Below are 19,033 nucleotides of genomic sequence, written 5' to 3' on the forward strand. Positions count from 1 at the left end.
TAAAGTCAACCGGCCCTCGGAAAACAGTCCGAACTCTCGAGAACTTCGAACGTGAGCGTACCAGTTTACCGGTAACGTCGTTCTTTATGAAAACGTGTCCAAACGCTGATCACCTCACCGGCATCCATTCATAGCGTAATCCGGTGTGATCTGCATTATTATCCGCACCGCATAATTTCCAAACGCGCTTGTATCGAATGACTGCCTCGCTCGCCCGATTTAACCGCGCCATACTTTTACCTATATGATTATTTAGACACGAGAGTGTACTCCGACGAGCAGGGAAGCTTGTAACAGTTAAAAGATCGAATTCACGATGAAATTTCCAGAATTCCTCCAACAGTTATGAAAGATGCGTTCAAAAACTGGCTGAATCGCCTGGAGTATTCTGTAGCCGCGAATGATCGTCATATGTCCGATGTAATATTGCATAAGTAAACTTGAATAACTGTTGAGCCTTGTAAAATATTCAGCTTGGTTTCACGATTGGTTTGTGTGCTACTCAAATTTGAAATCGTCAAAACATTATGAACGGTCTTAAAAACACCGTTTACTGCTACTAGCACCACTAAGTAAGGCTCTTGAGTAGGTGACAACCAAAGTGATGTCTGAGGACAAGCTAAGTGTGTTAGCTTGTCTGACACTGTTCCAAGTTACATCAATGCAAAGGGTACGGATCATAACTATTATACAGAATATGTAAAACTCACAATGCTTCTCACGTCCAATTGTTAAATTGTAAACACAAACACACACACACACACACACACACACACACACACACACACACACACACACAAAGTACAACAGTAATTTATCACATGTAAAGTTACGAGTAAAACCACACGAAGGAAGTAAAGAGAGAGTTAAGTATAACATAATAGAGTGAGAGATTAGCACCGTAAACTCCACTCTGTGAAACATATTGTATGCTTCACGATCACGAACCAGAAAACATTTGGTCTGGTATGGTTAGCTTTCATACAGTCTCTTTCACAGTGTGAACACTGCAGCAATTATAGTTTTTACTGCGCACGGCTTCCGCAAGGGATACAAGAACTTTATGTTTAAAACGTGACTAGAATACGATGCACTTGCTTTACCAACGATTGACGCACTTTTGAACGTGCAAAACTTTTCCAGCCACCTTTGATGATGTCGTGAACGACTCTAAGGCAGTAATTGTTCTTTACAGAAAATTATTACTCCGCTTTTCCCTGAAGAATGACATTCAAAGCACCCGTGCTCGTGAACTATCTTTTAAATAATTAAACGACGAAAACTAATATTTTTTACACATAATTTCGTTAACTCTTCTATTAGAATTTTCGATTCGTATTTTAAATATAGTGCTACAACCTTAGATTTCCTTTCCCACCTTTCATTCGGTACCAGAGATGAGAGCAGAAACTGGATTTCGTAAAGCCGTATTTTTTAGCCAGTTGCCACTGATCCAATACGGAGATACCTGTGATCTAATTTCGCAATGTATTGGGTGTAGGTGCCCAGTTTCAGCTACTTTCTCGTAAATAATAAAAATTTTCAGAGAATCAAGAACGTATTTTCTAGCCTAGAGCGTATTTTTTTGAATATAGAAATAGCAAGGCCGGGGATCTCCAGTCCAAGCAATTAATTATATCATTCTGTGCACTTGGATCACTGTCTGATGCTTCTGTGTGTCGTCACGAGAACGAAGAAGGAATATAAGGCAGAGACAGAAATAACTTCACAGTTGTAGAAGCAAAGCTTTCCTTCACACATTGTCACCAGGAGGCAACCCTCCTACGAACGTTTTCTCCCTTTAGGAGAAGTGAATCAAAACCTTTTATAATATGTCTCCTACCTGCAGAGATTTCACTGCTCAGAATACTGTCGAAACCACTGGCTGACGCCAAACTTCGCGTCAGTGCTCTACAGTCGTGTTGTTACCTCGTAACCCGCTGCGCCAATTACTCAACGGGGAGCCGTTACCGAGGCGGTCCGTAGTTTTCGGCCTTGACTTTCGCTGCACACCTCTAATTATGCTCGAAGCGTTGTGAAGGTGTTCGCAAGACAGCGTTCTCTTTGTACTCCCAACTGAATTCATTCGATTTGAAGACACTAGATACTATCATTCACAAGGCGGTATATTCTGTAAGATACTCGTAAATTGACATCCTCACATGCTGTCAGCTAGTAAAATGCATGTAGTTTGTGAAAGAAACCTTTACCACATGCCTGTCTTTTGCTAGCGTCGTACGGTAACGAACTCTAGGTTTATTTACGCATTTTGTCACAATTTTGTTACTGTAACATCCTTGCCATAGACATCATCTGAACGTTGACCAAAGACAGTGCTACACGAAAATAGCCTGGAGATCATAAGTCACGGAGAGTTACAAAAACAGAGCCTCGATAAGGAGAATGTCGATGTGCCTTAGCGCTACTGGTATCATTTATGTGTGATTTTAGAAATTCATCCTGAAGTAACCGGTGCACGTAATAGAAATGTAGTTTAAGGAAAGCTTAAAAACTTGTATTTGCTTACACTCGCTTCCCAGAAGAACGAACTTTTTAATTTCCTGCACCATCTTCTTGGCCAAGATACACTCCTTTTCCTCGATTAACGGTAATGCGTATGGAAGCTGATGTGCTCACGCTGTAAGACACATTTCGCATGCATCAGTCGTCACACTTAAACAAGGTCACACATAAACGCGATCTTTGCTACATCTCTACGCCTATAATAGAGAGTTCTGTTGTTCTAATCACCCTCCACATTCTCTTTTGAAATACATAAAATCATGCGAAACAAATAAGAAATGAATAAGGAAACACTTCTATAAAATTGCCGAACCACTATAGACTGCTACAGTAAAACCGGGAGTAAAACACCATAGTGCTCAGAATAGAATCTCTGAACGCAGATAACAAAAGACAAGGAAGCTGTAGAGAGACGAAGAGTGTTAAAGCGTGATGCAGGCGACTGTAAAGGGACGTCGCAGGAAGCTAGAAAACAACATACAAACATGCTTGCACACACTGAATCAACAGAACGACAAAATTTTACCATCTTCAAGAAATAAAAGATTTAAACTTTTCAGCCTGACACGTCATACTTTACTTTTGGTGTGTACATCAACGCAGTAACAGTGCCATTAATTTATCTTTAGCGATCTTGAGTTCAAACTGCTGGTGATACAAATTTGTTTTTCTTGCCTTCTTTTAATCCATTAGCGTGCAAGCTTTTTTCCAACTATATGCGTGAATACACAGTAGTCCACTTGGGCCATATTCTAGGTATCTCTCACAAATATGTAAAACAGTACTTATACAATATTACTACTCATAATTTTATTGACAGCTTGTTTCATTCTACATCTGATATTGTTCACTGGACAAAACATTAATCATCTCATCAAAGCTGCACACTGGTCGCGTTGCGGGGGAGTAGAGCTGCTACGAGGCAATGATGTGACGTAACACATGACAGTGGTGTGGCGTGTATGTACCAATCGGTTGTATACAGTCAGAGCAGTAAGACCCGTCGATCTGAAGGTGTGACAGAATAACCGAAAGTAGTTAAGGCACTTGGATACGCCTATGACCATACAGCGAATGAAGTTCCTCAATTATTCGGTGTGTCAACGGGAAGTGCCTACCGTATCTGCAAGCGATGGTGTACCGCTCACTGCAATGTAACACGACGCAAGAACGGTGGCCGTAAAAAGATTCTAAGCGACAGTGACAACTGTTACGCCTTGTCAGTAAGCACTGGTTACAAACCTCACAGAAACCGCTGCTGTCAGCGAAAGCAGGTCTCTCTTAAAGAGTATGTGAGAGGAAACTGTGAAGAAATCGTCATTCGGCGCCGGGTATCTCGCAAACAAACAATGTTCACAGCGGCACATGAATCTGTAACTTTTTCAACAGACCAAACAACACCGTAACTGGGCAGAGGGTGGCTGGAGTTGTGCAGTCTGTTCCGACTAGTTCCTGTTTTGTATCTTTTCAAATGATACAAGGCATGGAGTGCACTGACCGCCACAATGCCGGGAAAAAATACAAGACCCTAAAGGACTCTGTTCTGAGGCACCAGGGTATAGTAGATGGATACTGAGAGGGCGTTGTGTTAATAATTCATTTTTCACGGTCATCGGCGACGAGATGAGAGCTCGGGAAGCCCGTCTATGCACCCTCTGTTGTGACTCAGCCGGCGGTAGCTGTGCTGAGTTTAGAGGTGAAAATTATATGCCACATCCAATCTAGGATACAACTATTCCGCACCGACGAGGATGTGCTCCTGTTGAATAAGTTCAGCCATTTGAAAGGATTCGCACTGTGGACACGGGGAAAGCTGGGTGGACGTATCGAGAGATTGCTGCTCATGTTGGACACAATGTATAGGAGGTGTGGTCTGTGGAACATTCTCACACTTATCGAGCAGGTTCTGGCCATTTAAGTATTACAGACACACGTGAAGACCGAAGTATTGTGCGAGCAGAGGTAGCCGACCGAGCCTCATCCAGGGACAAAATCTGGACACATGTAGCACATACTCTATCATTAGGGGCCATTGGGAACTGCCTGCTAACAGCACGATTAAGATCACACGTGCCTCTGGGCAGGCTATCACTCACACCACGACACCCCCAAAACGTGAAAGAGTTGACTAGAGAGTAGTCGTTCTGTTGTTTTCAGTGATGAGGGTAGGCTCTGTCTGTGTGCGAGATATCTGGATGAAGACGTGTGTGGCGTAGACCAGGTGAGGCGCTACTCCAGAGTGCATTCTCTCACGACACGCAGGTTCCATCCCGGGCTTCATGGTGTGGAAGGCAATTAGTTACAACTCACGGTCACATTTAGCGTTTCTGCAGGATTAAGTAACCGGCGTACGCTAACCAGGTTGTTCTCACCGTGCTACCAAGAGGAAGGAGACGTGCTTTTTTAGCGGGACATCGCACGTTCACACACGGCTGCTGCGACGCAACGCGCTCTCCGTAGTATACAACTGCCGTGACGAGCAACTCACCACATCTGTCGTCAACTGACACGACGAAGCGGAAACTTACTGCTTGTCGAGGACTGAAAAGACCCAGTGCCAGATTTTTCAACAAAAGGAGCAAGGTGCTTGGAGCAGTCTGTTACAGGATGCCATTCGGCACCTTCACGATCATTTGCACGGTGTAGTTATGCGACTACTTAGGCATCCTTTACTGTGACAGGTTGCTTAATTTGTTATGAATCTGTTATCACATAGTCCTACAATTATGAACTACTTGTCACCTCAATTGTCAATAAAATGACCTTCTCCTTACAGAGTGTTGCATTTTTTCCGGCACTGCGTTACTTATTCCCCACACACAATCATAGCCGCACAGTCAGAACTTTTCAAGACCAGAAGATTTCCTGTGTGGTAAAATAACTGCTGTGCAGCACGACAGCAACGAGAGTAGATACTGCACAGAACAGGTAGGAAGAAGTGTTGTGCGTCGTTTCGCGAAGGTAATCCCAGAAAGCTTTATCGTTTCCTCGCAGTCTCGGGTGAAAAGGCAAGACCATTGTAACTGTACAGCTCCTCTCACCATTTTCTGAACCGAGTATGTTCGGAGGAAGACATACGGCGGTTCGGTTAGTGAGGAGATCTTGCAGGTTGACCAGTTTTTTGTGTGGTGTGCTTATAATAATGGCAGTCGCCTCAGCGTTGCAGCGAGGAGAGGGTAGGAGGCGTGCAGGCACCTTTTGGGCAGCGGCGGGCTGTCCTGCCAGGAGGCGGACGACCTGGAGGACTCAGAGGAGGAGGAGGGCAGCGCGCGCGGCACGGCCAGCCGCACCTCGGGCTGCTGCAGCCTCAGCCCCGCGGGGGACCCAGCCGCGCCCTCGTCGCCCGACGCCTCACCCGGCAGCGCCCTGCAGCAGGTACCCGCCACACGTCCACACCACATCACACCACACCTCCACAACTCACATCTCCAGGGGCCAAGTGTCAGGCTACAAATACCTGTCCAGCGGATCGACTATCGGCTGGTCCACGGATTGACTCCGTAATTTACTAACAGTGTCTGTACTAGAGCATTTCGTGAGGGAAATACGGTGCTAAACCTGCACATATTATTATTATTATTATTATTGAAATATTGATTACAAATAATAACAAGTTTAGTTCACGAAAAGATTAATTCAAACATTAGGCCTACTTAACATTAAAATGGAATCAATGGCATGGGCGTCCACAGAACTTTTCGCAAGAGGGGGAAAACGTATCGTATGGTCGTCGAGAAGCACACATGCACTGAGGAGCCAGACAAACTGGTACACGTGCCTAATATCGTGTAGGGTCCTCGCGAGAAGGCAGAAGTGCCGCAACACGACGTGACATGCATTCCACTAATGTCTGAAGTAGTGCTGAGGGAAATTACACCATGAATCCTGCAGGACTGTCCATAAATCCGTAAGAGTACGAGAGGGTGGAGATCTCTTCTGAACAGCACGTTGCAAGACATCCCAGATATGCTCAATAATGTTCAGGTCTCGACAGTTTGGTGGCCAGCGGAAGTGCTTAAACTCAGAAGAGTTCCTGGATCCACTTTGTAGCAATTCTGGACGTGTCGGGTGTCGCAGTGCCCTGGTGGAATTGCCCAAGTCCGTCGGAAAGCACAATGAAAACGAATGGATGCAGGTGCTCAGACAGGATGCTAACCTAGGTGTCAACTGTCAGAGTCGTGTCTAGACGTATCAGGGGCCCCATTTCACTCAAACTGCACACACCCCACACCCTTATAGAGTCTCTGCCAGACTAAATAGCCTCCTGCTGACATGCAGTGTCCATGGATTCGTGAGGTTGTCTCCATGCCCGTACAGGTCCGTCCGCTCGATACAATTTGAAACGAGACTCGGCCGACCGGGCAACATGTTTCTAGTCATCAACAGTCCAATGTCGGTGATGACGGACCCAGGTGAGGCGTAAAGCTTCGTGTCGTCCGGTCATCAAGGGTACACGAGTGCGCCTTCGGCTGCGAAAGCTCATATCGATGATGATTCGTTGAATGTTTCGCACGCTGTCTACTGTTGATGGCCCGGCATTGAAATCCGCAGCTATTTGCGAAAGGGTTGCACTTTTGTTACGTTGAACGATTGTCTTCAGTCGTCATTGGTTCCGTTCTTGCAGGATCTTTTTGCGGCCGCAGCGATGTCGGAGATTTGATGACTTGCAGGATTTCTGATATTCACGGTACGCTCTTGAAATGGTCGAACAGGAAAATCCCCACTTCATCGCTACCTCGGAGATGCTGTGTGCCATCACTCGTGCGCCGACTGTAACACCACGTACAAACTCACTTAAGTATTGGTAATCTGCCGTTGTAGCAGCAGTAACGCCACTTAGTCTTCTATAGGCGTTGCCGACCGCAGCGCCGTATTCTGCCTGTTTACATCTCTCTGTGTCTGAATACGCATGCCTGTACCACATTGTCTGGCGCTTCAGTGTAGAAGTTATTGTATCTCTAATAATTGATATACATCCCTTTAGTATGTTGCGCTAAGAGTGTTCGCATATAGGCGTTGGACCAGCCCTTCCTGCACTTCGGTAAGTGCAGGTTGTAGAGGGGACTCAGGAGACAAAGATTTGATAAGCAATTCATATTGCTTGCATATAGGATAAAGGTGGAATCACTTTTAAATCTCCTGCTTCACGGTACGCACACAGCAAGAACGGTGAACTCTGACCAGTGCACTCAACAGGAGCCCACGGTATAGCCAATGGTTCGAGTAATCGTCTTCGGATTCTCCTCTACGCGGCGAGGGACGTCCTCCACAAATTCAAGAGAGCGGCGGCTCCATGGAACACCACTGTCAACCCTCCTACTTATCAACCTACCAGTTTTTCGCAGCCATTGTTGTAGTCAGACCAAAATGGTATGTCACGTCATAATGACAACAGGGACCAACGATGTGCCTACCGTGAAACGGAATATTTGAAAGCGATCCGATCTTCAAGCTTATTTTATACCAAAACTGTACATTTCCGGACATGGACTACTCACCAGAACTTCAGCTATTAAGTTGCACCTAGAAGCATGTAATAGGAACTGTGAAACACCCTGTGTAGTAATTCCTAAAGCCACTATATTTCCGGTCGTGCTTGGCAATGTTAATTCTGCCGTTTAGTAGACTCTGAGACAACCCACTGCTATTAATTCATAGGAATTGTGTAATGAATTAAAAAAAAACTGTTTTCAGATTCCACGACAAGGCAGGTACTCCACTCCGGCCGCCTATGACTCTCGTGGTGAAAACCATTTTTGGTGGAAAAAGTCAGGCATTTACTCGCATATAGTGTCCAGTTTACATTACCCACAATGGCAACGCAGGCCGGGGAAACAGGTTCAACACGGCGAGTTTGGAGTCCTGCAGCCTTTTCCTGAACGTCCCAGTTAGAGGGTATAACTGGAGACAAGGATGGAAACAGTTTATGCCTTCACTGTCTCCGAATCCTTAAGCGAAAATCGGATAAAACTGCTGCTTAACTAAAAAGTACAAATACGATGTTTCTTGCTGGTAAAAAAAAAAGAAAAAATCATTCCATGAAATTATATGCCATATGTGAAAAGAATACGCCCACGAGACCAAATTACAGTATATTAGTTATGCACATATATTCTTAGCTTCAAACGCACGTTATAGAACTACATTAAATTTTAACAAAAAACGCGATTTATTCAGCTAAGGCACCAGCAGAACTCTTAGGACTGCCCACAGACCAAGCCTTGAACTTCCAGATTTGTAGCCTGACACCCGCTGAAACACCAAGCGACAAATTTAAGCTAAGTTAATCAGCAGGAAGACTTAAAGGAAGAACGCTATTTATAAGAATATACATACCAAAATTAGTGTAAAAGATAAACGTAACACAATCCATTAATGCTTTGCGTATTTTTTTTAAAAATTTTCTTGTTAAATTACATTTTATCTGACGCTACAACACCTCTTTACGCAGTTTGCTTAACAGATATCTATAGTAACGCGTGTTACACAGTGAAAGCTCATTAAACTTCCCAAAATGGAATCAAGAACAGACTTGTTCTCAGTAAAGCTGAAAGAGTGTCGCCATATTCTTGAAATTAACTTTAAGGCCGTACTAAGAACCTTTCTGATGTTTCTCAGCTGCACGCACAACCACACACTCCTCGCAGAATGAAAACTGGAATTCTGTTCCATTACTCAACTTTTGCTGCATGGACATGTGACTATTCAGCGCTTCAGATACAGTAGGTGCGGGTGGTGGGACACGGGGAGAGGGAGGGGGAGGGGGAGGGAGGGAGGGAGGGAGGGAGGGAGAGAGAGAGAGAGAGAGAGGGAGGGAGAGAGAGAGAGAGAGAGAGGGGGGAGAGAGAGAGAGAGAGAGAGAGAGAGAGAGAGAGAGACAGGGGCACGGATGTGACTGGCAAAAGTCTGGCACGGGTTTCTACAATGACCTACTCCAACGCAGATCTCTAAGTTTTCCTGCATGCCCTTACAGTGGAAACATACAACGTGTTAGAAACACACTATGATAAGGAACTATTTGTTCATGGTGTTGTTAAGAACAGAATATGGTGACTAAACATATAGAGCACCAAGTGATAGCACTAAGCTGCATTCTAATCGTTTTTCGTAGTTTCTCGTGGGCAAAACTTACTAGTGAGAATTTCATTATGTGCAGGGAGACGAAAGAGCCAATAGGATGGCGAATTTACATTTTGTTTCGTTGATTTTGCCACTAACACGGTGTCGGAAATGTAAAGTATTACAACATGAATCCCATGAGCCTAATAAAAAAAACATTCGTGGAAATGAAGAATTGTGTGAATACATAGTGGCTACTGGGTGCGTCTAACGTTTCCGCGACTTGCCAGGTAAGGATGGCTACATAGCATGTTCAGAGGTATCGGCACCTGGGGGAGTTGGAATCATGGGATGAGGGGCATGGGAGCATCACACCGACAGATTGCACACACAGTTGGTTGGCTGTTCTGCAATTACTACAGAAAGAGTGATGACGAGACGGACTGAGAGCATCAGTATGCCACAATGAGTAAGCAGTGGTCTTTTCAGGAGGACAGCGCTACGAAAAGACCATAGGACTGTTAAACTGGTTCTGACGAACAGATGGAGGAGAAATTTGAAATTCTGGCTGCAGTTGACGGCAGAGTGTCGCCACAAACTTTAGGGAACAGTTACTCGGAAGTGATTAGTTGATTCGGGGGATGGCACCAAATAGAGAGGTCATCGGTACCATACGATTAGGGAAGGATGGCCGTGCCCTTTCAAATGAACCATCCCAGCATTTGCCTGAAGCGATTTAGGGGAATCACGGGATACCTAAATCAGGATGCCGAACGCCGGTTTGAACCGTCGACCTCCCGAATGCGAGTCCAGTGTGCTAAACACTGCGCCACCTCGCTCGGTCGGAAGTGGTTGAGGTCTTCAGTTTCCATCCGCCATGTAGCGCTGAAACCATACTACGGGCGACAGACACTTGCATATAGTAGAACCGCTTTGTATTGTTTTGCGATGAGTCTCACTTCTGTACGTGACGCTCACGTCGACACCAACGTGCCCGTATACCACCTTTTGTAATGTCACTGGAAACAAAGATTCTCCAGGCCCATGCTTATCCAAATGGAGTCGTGCTGTTGAAGAGCTGTTGCATATAACAACATGGTTGATTTGGTAATTGTTCAAGGGAGGCTGAATTCTCACTAGGGTATGGCAAGAACGGCAAAGCCTGTTGTCATACCGTTCATGACCAAGGTACCAAATGACATATTCCAGCTGAATAAAGCAAGACTTCACGTGCAGTTCACATAACAAACGCGTACAGGAATGCTGGATCCAAGACCTTCCTGCCTGGTTCCCTGATTTGTAAACCATTTCTCATGTCTGGGATGCGGTGAGGAAGGTTTTTACTTTCATACGAGCCTCCATTAGCAATCTGCAAGAACTAAGACAACATGCTTTTCAAGCACGGAAAGAAATTCCTGAACATGACAGTCATAATTCCCGTGCTATTATGAATACTACGGTGAAATGGTGCCCAAGGGGGTAACACTTCTGATACCGATTACAGACATCTGTTCCGAAAAGAATGAATGTTTGATGATTTAATAGTCGTTATGTGGTGCCCACATTCACCAATGTTATTAAATATCAAATTGGTGCTTCATGGAGTCTCATTTTCCATTGCCGTAAGTGTAAGAGAAACGCCGTTGTTGACAATTAATCACGTGAATCTGCTTTAAACTGTCAAGCACGTGTATCAGCGCCGGCTTGTGTTGTGAAGGAAGCGCGGACTGTGCTGCGCTCGCTGGCAGCCGCGGACGTACCATACAGAGCGCCGTCTCCACCGACTGCCTGCAGCGGCCGCCCTTCCCACATACCTGCGGTGCCACAAAAGACGCATTGGCCGAGAAGGGATCTGCGCCTACCTGATCTTCAAAGGAATTTACTAGCCAGCCGTCTTTCCTGGAACCACCAATGGCGAGGGTGCTGTTCATAGATGTGCCGTTAAAATACCATCTATTAATTGACTAAATAAGCGTACGCTGTTACGGCACAAGACCACACACGCTGACTATTTTACTAGATGGTCAAATTAGCTGTATTAGACCGCACTGACTCAATGAAGACCAACAGATTCTCATCGTTGTGGGTCACCCAGTGTGCTGCAATTTCTGGATTCAGAAACTGTCCGCCTATCCTGATTTTCGTTGGCTAGATTTTTCGGGGAAACCAGTACGTGGGAAGGGGTTGGATTCAGATTCTGTCCGTCCATCCTGATTTTCGTTTCTTACGAGAGCATGCTGAAAAGTAATGCCTCCGAATTTTTTATCCGAAAAATCTTAAAGATTTTAAAACAAAATAAACGCTATCATCATTCTATATCTTTATTCTTCATGCCTACTTATTTGCAGTCCTCTGTCGCTAGAGCGTCTCCGAATTGTAACGTGTAACATGGCGGCGTGTAACGTAGCTATGTCGGGGCTTGAGAAACAGCTTGCTGTAATCGAGTTTCGAGATCGAAGAGTTCCTACTCACATGGAGCATCGTGATGCTGCCAGACCACACGCGAGCACTGCGATGTCCACAACTATCCCACGGTCTGGGTTCACTGTCATCGTTCATCCTCCATACAGTCCCGATTTCGCCCCATCTGATTTTCTTCTTGTGTCCAAAATTTAAAGAACACCTTCGAGGACTGGACTTGAGCGCCGCAAGCTGAGGAGAGGTTGTGGCTCCGTGAAAAAAGTCGAACGTTGTACAATTACAGTATCAATAAATTGGTCTGTCGCTGAAATAATCTGTTCGTCGCCAGGTGACTACGTTGAGAAATAAGTATATAGACAAGAATAATAAAGATATAGAATGTTACTATAGTTTGTTTTATTTTTAAAAAACTTTAAGAGTTTTCCATTAAAAATTCGAAGATATTTTCCAGCAGACCCTAGTAAAATTTCCCTAAACCACTTCAGATAAATTCCAGGTGGGAGCGAGGACAACTCACCTCCCCCCCTCTTTCCTCATAATTGTTCATTTCTGCTTGCGCCCGTCTCTAATAACCACACGTCGACTTTTAACTATGGCATTCCTTCATGCTTTACTAAAAAGTAACTGCGCAAGGTCGGCTATGTAAAAACTGAGTTCCTCGTCGAGACTGTACCGCTTATCTGGCTTGTTTACAAGTTTGTTTGCTGTTTCATCTGCTAACTAGAGTGTTATATAATGTGTTGGGACACTTACTCTTCATGTTTTGTTACAAGTAAACTCAGATTTTTTGCAGATGGTGCAGTCATCTATAATGAAGTGCCAGCTCACAAAAGCTGCATAAGTATTTAGGCAGACCTTGATAAGATTTTAAAGAGATGTAAAAATCGGCAACGTGCTCTAAATGTTCAGAAATGTAAAACTATTAATTTTACAAAACGAAGAAACGTAGTATCTAACGAGTCACAATAGAAATCAACCAACTCATACAAATTCAGTATGTATCATACAAACAACTGGGTGTGACAGTACGTGACAGTATGTAGGAATATGAAATGCGACAATTACACATGCTCAGTCGTAGGTGGCAGACTTCAGTTGATTGGCGGGATGCATGGAAGCGGAATTAGTCTACTAAGGAGACTGCTTACAAAACATTCGTCCAACCATCGTAGAATATTGTTTCAGTTTGATATTGCTCTTTGCAACGTGTACGTACCAAAGGCTGGAACATTTTTAATTTTTCAAATGAGCATGCCAGCTGTTGCCTTCTCGCCATGTAACTTAATACGGCTTTTAAATTTTCATTCTCATGAAGACATCCTTACAGGTGTCGAAGCCTAGGTCAGTGTATTAAACAATTATTTGCAACCGCTTGGTAGTGTTATTTCTCTCCTGATACTTATATACGGTTGCTCAAAGAATAGCTATGTTCAAAACTGTCAGTTACAACTGAAGAAAATAGCAGATTTCGATTCATTAGAAGGATACTGAGAAGCTGCAGTTTGTTTACGAAAGCCACTGGTACGTATACCTCAGTTTTACGACACGTGATGAAATACTGCGCAAGTTGTGTGGGAGACCATTTGGACTATCAAGAGACATCGAGTGTATACAAGCGAGGGCGGTGTTAATGTCATGGTGGATTCCTCGAGTATGTGATATTCGAGGATCCACCATGACATCATCAGCATCAGTATTGAAAATACAGGATGATGTGGTCGGAGAATCATAATTTTTCGATACTAATTTGATGAAGTTATGTATACAGCATACGCATAGCATAAAGTAAACATGGATTGCAATACAAACTACATGCCATGTGCAGACCATAATGACAATAATATAGGTTACTGAAATCTGGTATTTTAATTAAATATGTACACGCTACCTTGGAAAAGTGGTTTAAGTACTGAAAGGACAAAGATAAAAGTTTTAGGCAGAAAGGAAACTAACTTTTCATTACAAAGATAGTTTTGCTTGTAATAATAACACGTGATAGCAGCATGAAATACATCTAGGCGTCATATTTTTGTTTGTGTTTGCAATACATACACTTTAATGTTTAAGCTTTTCTCATTTTATACTCATTATGATTCATGAGAACATAGCGTAATTTGCAAATTTTCTCTTTCATCCTAAATAAGATTTTTGCTAAACAAAGGCTAAAAATACCAGTAAAAATGGTAAACAGTATCTTGCGATATTTACGGTACAGATACTTTTCTTCCGAGAACATCGAGGTATCTATACAATTTTAGTTACTGGTATCGACGCCATACATCGCATCGAATCTGATACAGGAACCGGCGGCTGCGCTGCCCAACCCACCGGCCACAGAGATCAGCGCTAGGTGGGGATTAGACAGCACTTTCAGTGTGAACATATCATAACAGCCGATAGTCCGTCCCGATAGCTGAAAGGTCAGCGTGACGGATTGCCGTCCTACGGGCCCGGGTTTGATTCCCGGCTGGGTCGGGGATTTTCTCCGCTCAGGGACTGGGTGTTGTGTTGTCTTCATCATCATTTCATCCCCATCCGGCGCGCAGGTCGCCCAATGTGGCGTCGAATGTAATAAGACCTGCACCAAGGCGGCCGGACCTGCCCCGTAAGGGGCCTCCCGTCCAATGACGCCAAACGCTCATTTCCATAACAGTCGACAGATAAAACGTTTGATGCCGAATATATGTGACTCTTAAAAACGGCAAACAGCGGCCACACAAGAAAATATTCTTCAGAGGATACCAAGCTGAAAGTATAAGGGGAGGAAATGGACAGCAAAACGCGTGTCGCAGAGAAGTGATGTTTTATATGTATGACGTATGTGTGAAACAAGAGCGTCCTATAAATTTCGCAGAAGCGACTAAGGGCAATATTTACAGACAGAAGTGGCCAGTTTATCCGCGTTCTGTTTCTGTTGTAGGTTATACATAAGTATTCTAGTGCATCACAAAGAGCAATGTATTTAAATGAAGTTTTAGCGATAAAAACCTCATAGTAGTTTCTTGCCATCCGTGCACCTTGGAGTGAATGGATACATCGCTATACGCGCCTTAAAGTTTTATAACGCAATTTACAATGTTCATACTTTCTCTACAAGTAATGTACGATTAGTGTCATAAAGGACAGTACGTGTTATTTAAAATAATTTCGTAAAAGACACCCTCTTTTATGCGAATGTGTTCTTTGTATTCAACACTTCATTTGACACATGTGGAAGAGTGTCATCTTATACACGATTATTACTGGTAGGTTTGCTTGAAATTATGAGGAGACAAGCCACTCTAATTTCTTTTAGCGCTAATGATTTACATTCTGCTGTATCACTCTTTTGCCGGCCGAAGTGGCTGTGCGGTTAAAGGCGCTGCAGTCTGGAACCGCAAGACCGCTACGGTCGCAGGTTCGAATCCTGCCTCGGGCATGGATGTTTGTGATGTCCTTAGGTTAGTTAGGTTTAACTAGTTCTAAGTTCTAGGGGACTAGTGACCTCAGCAGTTGAATCCCATAGTGCTCAGAGCAATTTGAATTTGTATCACTCTTTTAATCATGTTATTATACTATAATTTAGAGAGCTGCATAAACAATTTCTGTCAGCTAGCTTATCAAGATTCGTAGGAATCACAATCATGTATGCTGTGTAGCGTATGATCTCTGATGTTGTCAGACAAAATATGATCTTTGAATATTTGCTTGCCGCCAGTGGCCTCAGTAGTCGTCGATGACTAATCATGCATAATAATAACAACAATAATAATAATAATAATAATAATAATAATTATTATTATTATTATTATTACTACTATTACTATTGGTCCTTCATTGGTTTTCGAACATTTCGCCATAGAATTATCTTCCTAGTACACATTTAATAAAATGTGCACTAAGAATGCCAATACTAATTAAGGTGTTGAGCAGATAATGTAATAACATTGAGTGTGTAGATTCAAGTTTTACGACAGTAATAGAATAATTATTGCTAGCAAACCATAAACATTGCTATCATAGATCATTAATTGTTGTTACATTTTTCTGTGAATATATATACACTGTTGTGAACATGCGGTATACTGGATGTAACGGGTATAAAAGAAAACATTTTTATATGTGTACCTTACTTAACATGAACACACATCAGTGTGTTTGTTGTTTTTCTATGAGTGGAACAGTCTTCCCACAAACACGTCACAAGCTTTATGATCTGATGTTTTCTGCATGGTCATAACTGTATCACTAAGTGGACTGCGCCTGTCAGTATACACTAACCGTTTTGCTTCCACATGTCAACACTTCAACACCTGACCTGCTGCCCAGGGGAAGAATAAGCATTAATGGCTTGCTCTTGCCACTCGTCTTTGGAGGTACCATCCAACGTAAAAACATACCACTTTTAAAAGCTGTAATTGAAAATGATACAAGTACTGATATAATGTTGTTTGGTATGTCGTTCTCAATCACCAACAGAAATATCTGCACTTACAAACATATTACACCCTGTACATATAAATTACTTTTGTTTAGTTATTTTTATCACTATGTCGTAGATGGCAACTACTCCTGGTCTAGAGAGTGCTACTGAACACAGGGAGAGGTACATGTATAGTGTAGTCATCTAGTGTTTTTTATGTAATGGATGCCAGCAAAACAGCAACAACACAGATGCATCCATCCACTAATTTTTTATGGGAGAATGGATAGTATTGTGTCATAAATAAATTAGAATAATTTCACTCCCCCCGTTTCGACCATGGTGTTCGGTAGGTTTTCCTCGGTAGACAGGTAAATGTTGGCACTGCAACCCCATTCCTAAATATTTCCCTCCGGGATTCCCTCTACCACATTCCAGCCTACTTGGACAGCCAAGTATAAAGTCAGTGTCGGAAGTTTCTGAGCACACCATATACATACATAAGTTTTCGGCTGTCCACAGCCACCAAAATTTAAGCACTTTGGATTGATTTGCAGACCTTAGACGGCGTTTTATTCCGACACTGAGAATGCTTGGAGACAAGTAGGTCTGAGTATGGTGGAGCTTGAACCCTAGCTCAATAAACGGACTTCCTTCGAATGTATTACTACTGAGTGCGCAATGTTACATGCCTCGATGGGATTAGTATTCAGTTTATGCCGCGCCCTGCCTGACTAGACAACATCGAAGCACGGATGGAGTCGCTGGCGTCTCGGCTATGACGAGCGGCTGAGAGGAAGAGCTTGGGTGTAGGAGTGGAGGGAGGTCTGGAGGCGCAGCACGCCATCCGTTCCACTCGAGCCACGTCGCGCGTGGCCACACCGCGGCGGGAAGCGGCTCATCAGCACGGCTGCTCTCGTTCACAGCGAGCGCCGCGCAACTCCTGCGCAACATCTGGAAAGCTCCACAACCGTACAGCGAAACCGAAGCAACACGAGTCGGATACCGGAATAACACGGACTGTATTCACCCTCGTCAACAGCAGCATACCGATGGACGACGGCGTCCGGGGCAAATGTTGTAGCTAGGAATTAGGCCGCCTCTGTCAACCTACTGTGACATGAAAGCCTGGCCGTGCTGTCCTGATCTGTCTCCACATCCCTCAACCATTGAAAACCACGCGTCAGAGATTCTCGCTACTGAGTGACGAACTGTGGCACACAATTCAAGCAGCTCGGCATAAGATAAAACCGTATCTGTCATCCACCCTTTGTTCGACTCGATGACCAGCTGGGTTAAAGCCGTTGTTTATGCCAGAGATGGCAGTGAACTTAATTTCGCATCATTCATACTACGAAATCAGTAGCAAATGGAATCATGCATTTTTGCTACTATACTGAGTACAACAATAAATAAAATTTCATCATTTGTTATCCTTACGGTAATGGAATTTTAATGACCAGTAGAGTAATTACCTGGAAATTTTTAATATCTCTCATCAGAAACGATACCTTGGTCACATTGAAGCGGGCCATAGCCTAATTTTAAAAGGCTTAGAGCTAGAGCTCCTGCGTAATGGGCTGAATCGTCCTCCATGTTTTCCCCAACTCTGAGGATTCGGCAAAGTTTATATTGTGGGTGGTTCACCTATTAACGAAACTTATTACAATACTTCGTATTAAGTATTTGATGTTGGAGGCATGAGGTGTACAGAACAGTAATTAATGTGCATAGAGATACTCGGTATGCCCTCGTCATATAACAGAAGAATTGAAATGTAATATTGCACGCCTGTAGAAATGTAGGCTCAGGACTTGTCTGGTAGTTTCTGAACGTTAAATTTAATAACTCGGTACCAATGGCTTCAAATATTGGTGTTATGCAGTAACAACCTGTGCCTGTTTATTACATTTTGCCCGTATTTAGGCATTTGTGACAGTGTTTACTTTTTAATCATAAGTAGGTACTTTGAGAAATGCGACAGTTTTTTTGTACAGAGGAGGAATTGTACGACGCATGAACTCAACCCTATGCATACGTTCATGGGAGCATATTACACAACACTAACATTTTATATTACCTTTTTGGTAATTACGTTAATTTAGTTCTCGCCTAGCAGGGTGGTCTGAGGACTCCCTCACCTCAATCACTACTTTCACACTTTTGTTGAATGTCTTTATCATTAACAGAAAAATGAGACAGAAACTTTGTAGCTTATTGAGTTTTAGTAAAACCTCAATGACCAATTCGCTATTAAAAATCTTAATTATCACTCGTCCAAAAGTACCTATACACGAAATGCGATTAAGTATTATTCAGTTCGCGTATGTATGTTCATGATAACGACGTATAAATTCATCACAATAAATATACCTCTCCACTTTGTCAGTTATGGAAATATCTCAGGAATCGAAAAATTTTGAGACGAACTGCTTCAGTACAGTTTTCAACTGGGGCAAGAAAGGAAATTGTGTACAGTTGGTTACATGTATATAACTATTTTAATAATAATGTCGTGTGACTAGGGCCTCCCGTCGGGTAGACCTTTCGCCTGGTGGAAGTCTTTCGATTTGACGCCACTTCGGCGACTTGCGCGTCGATGGGGATGAAATGATGATGATGATTAGG

The 19,033-nt window shown here is 43.4% G+C and overlaps 1 protein-coding gene across 7 annotated transcripts in view; it reads right to left on the reverse strand.

The window, feature by feature from the left end:
• LOC126481541 (protein NDRG3) overlaps positions 1–19,033 on the reverse strand; it is a 529,080-nt gene that overhangs the window by 138,072 nt on the left and 371,975 nt on the right. The gene's annotated exons all lie outside the window — the stretch shown is intronic.

Source organism: Schistocerca serialis, chromosome 5, assembly GCF_023864345.2.
Source record: "Schistocerca serialis cubense isolate TAMUIC-IGC-003099 chromosome 5, iqSchSeri2.2, whole genome shotgun sequence".
Lineage (NCBI taxonomy): Eukaryota > Metazoa > Arthropoda > Insecta > Orthoptera > Acrididae > Schistocerca > Schistocerca serialis.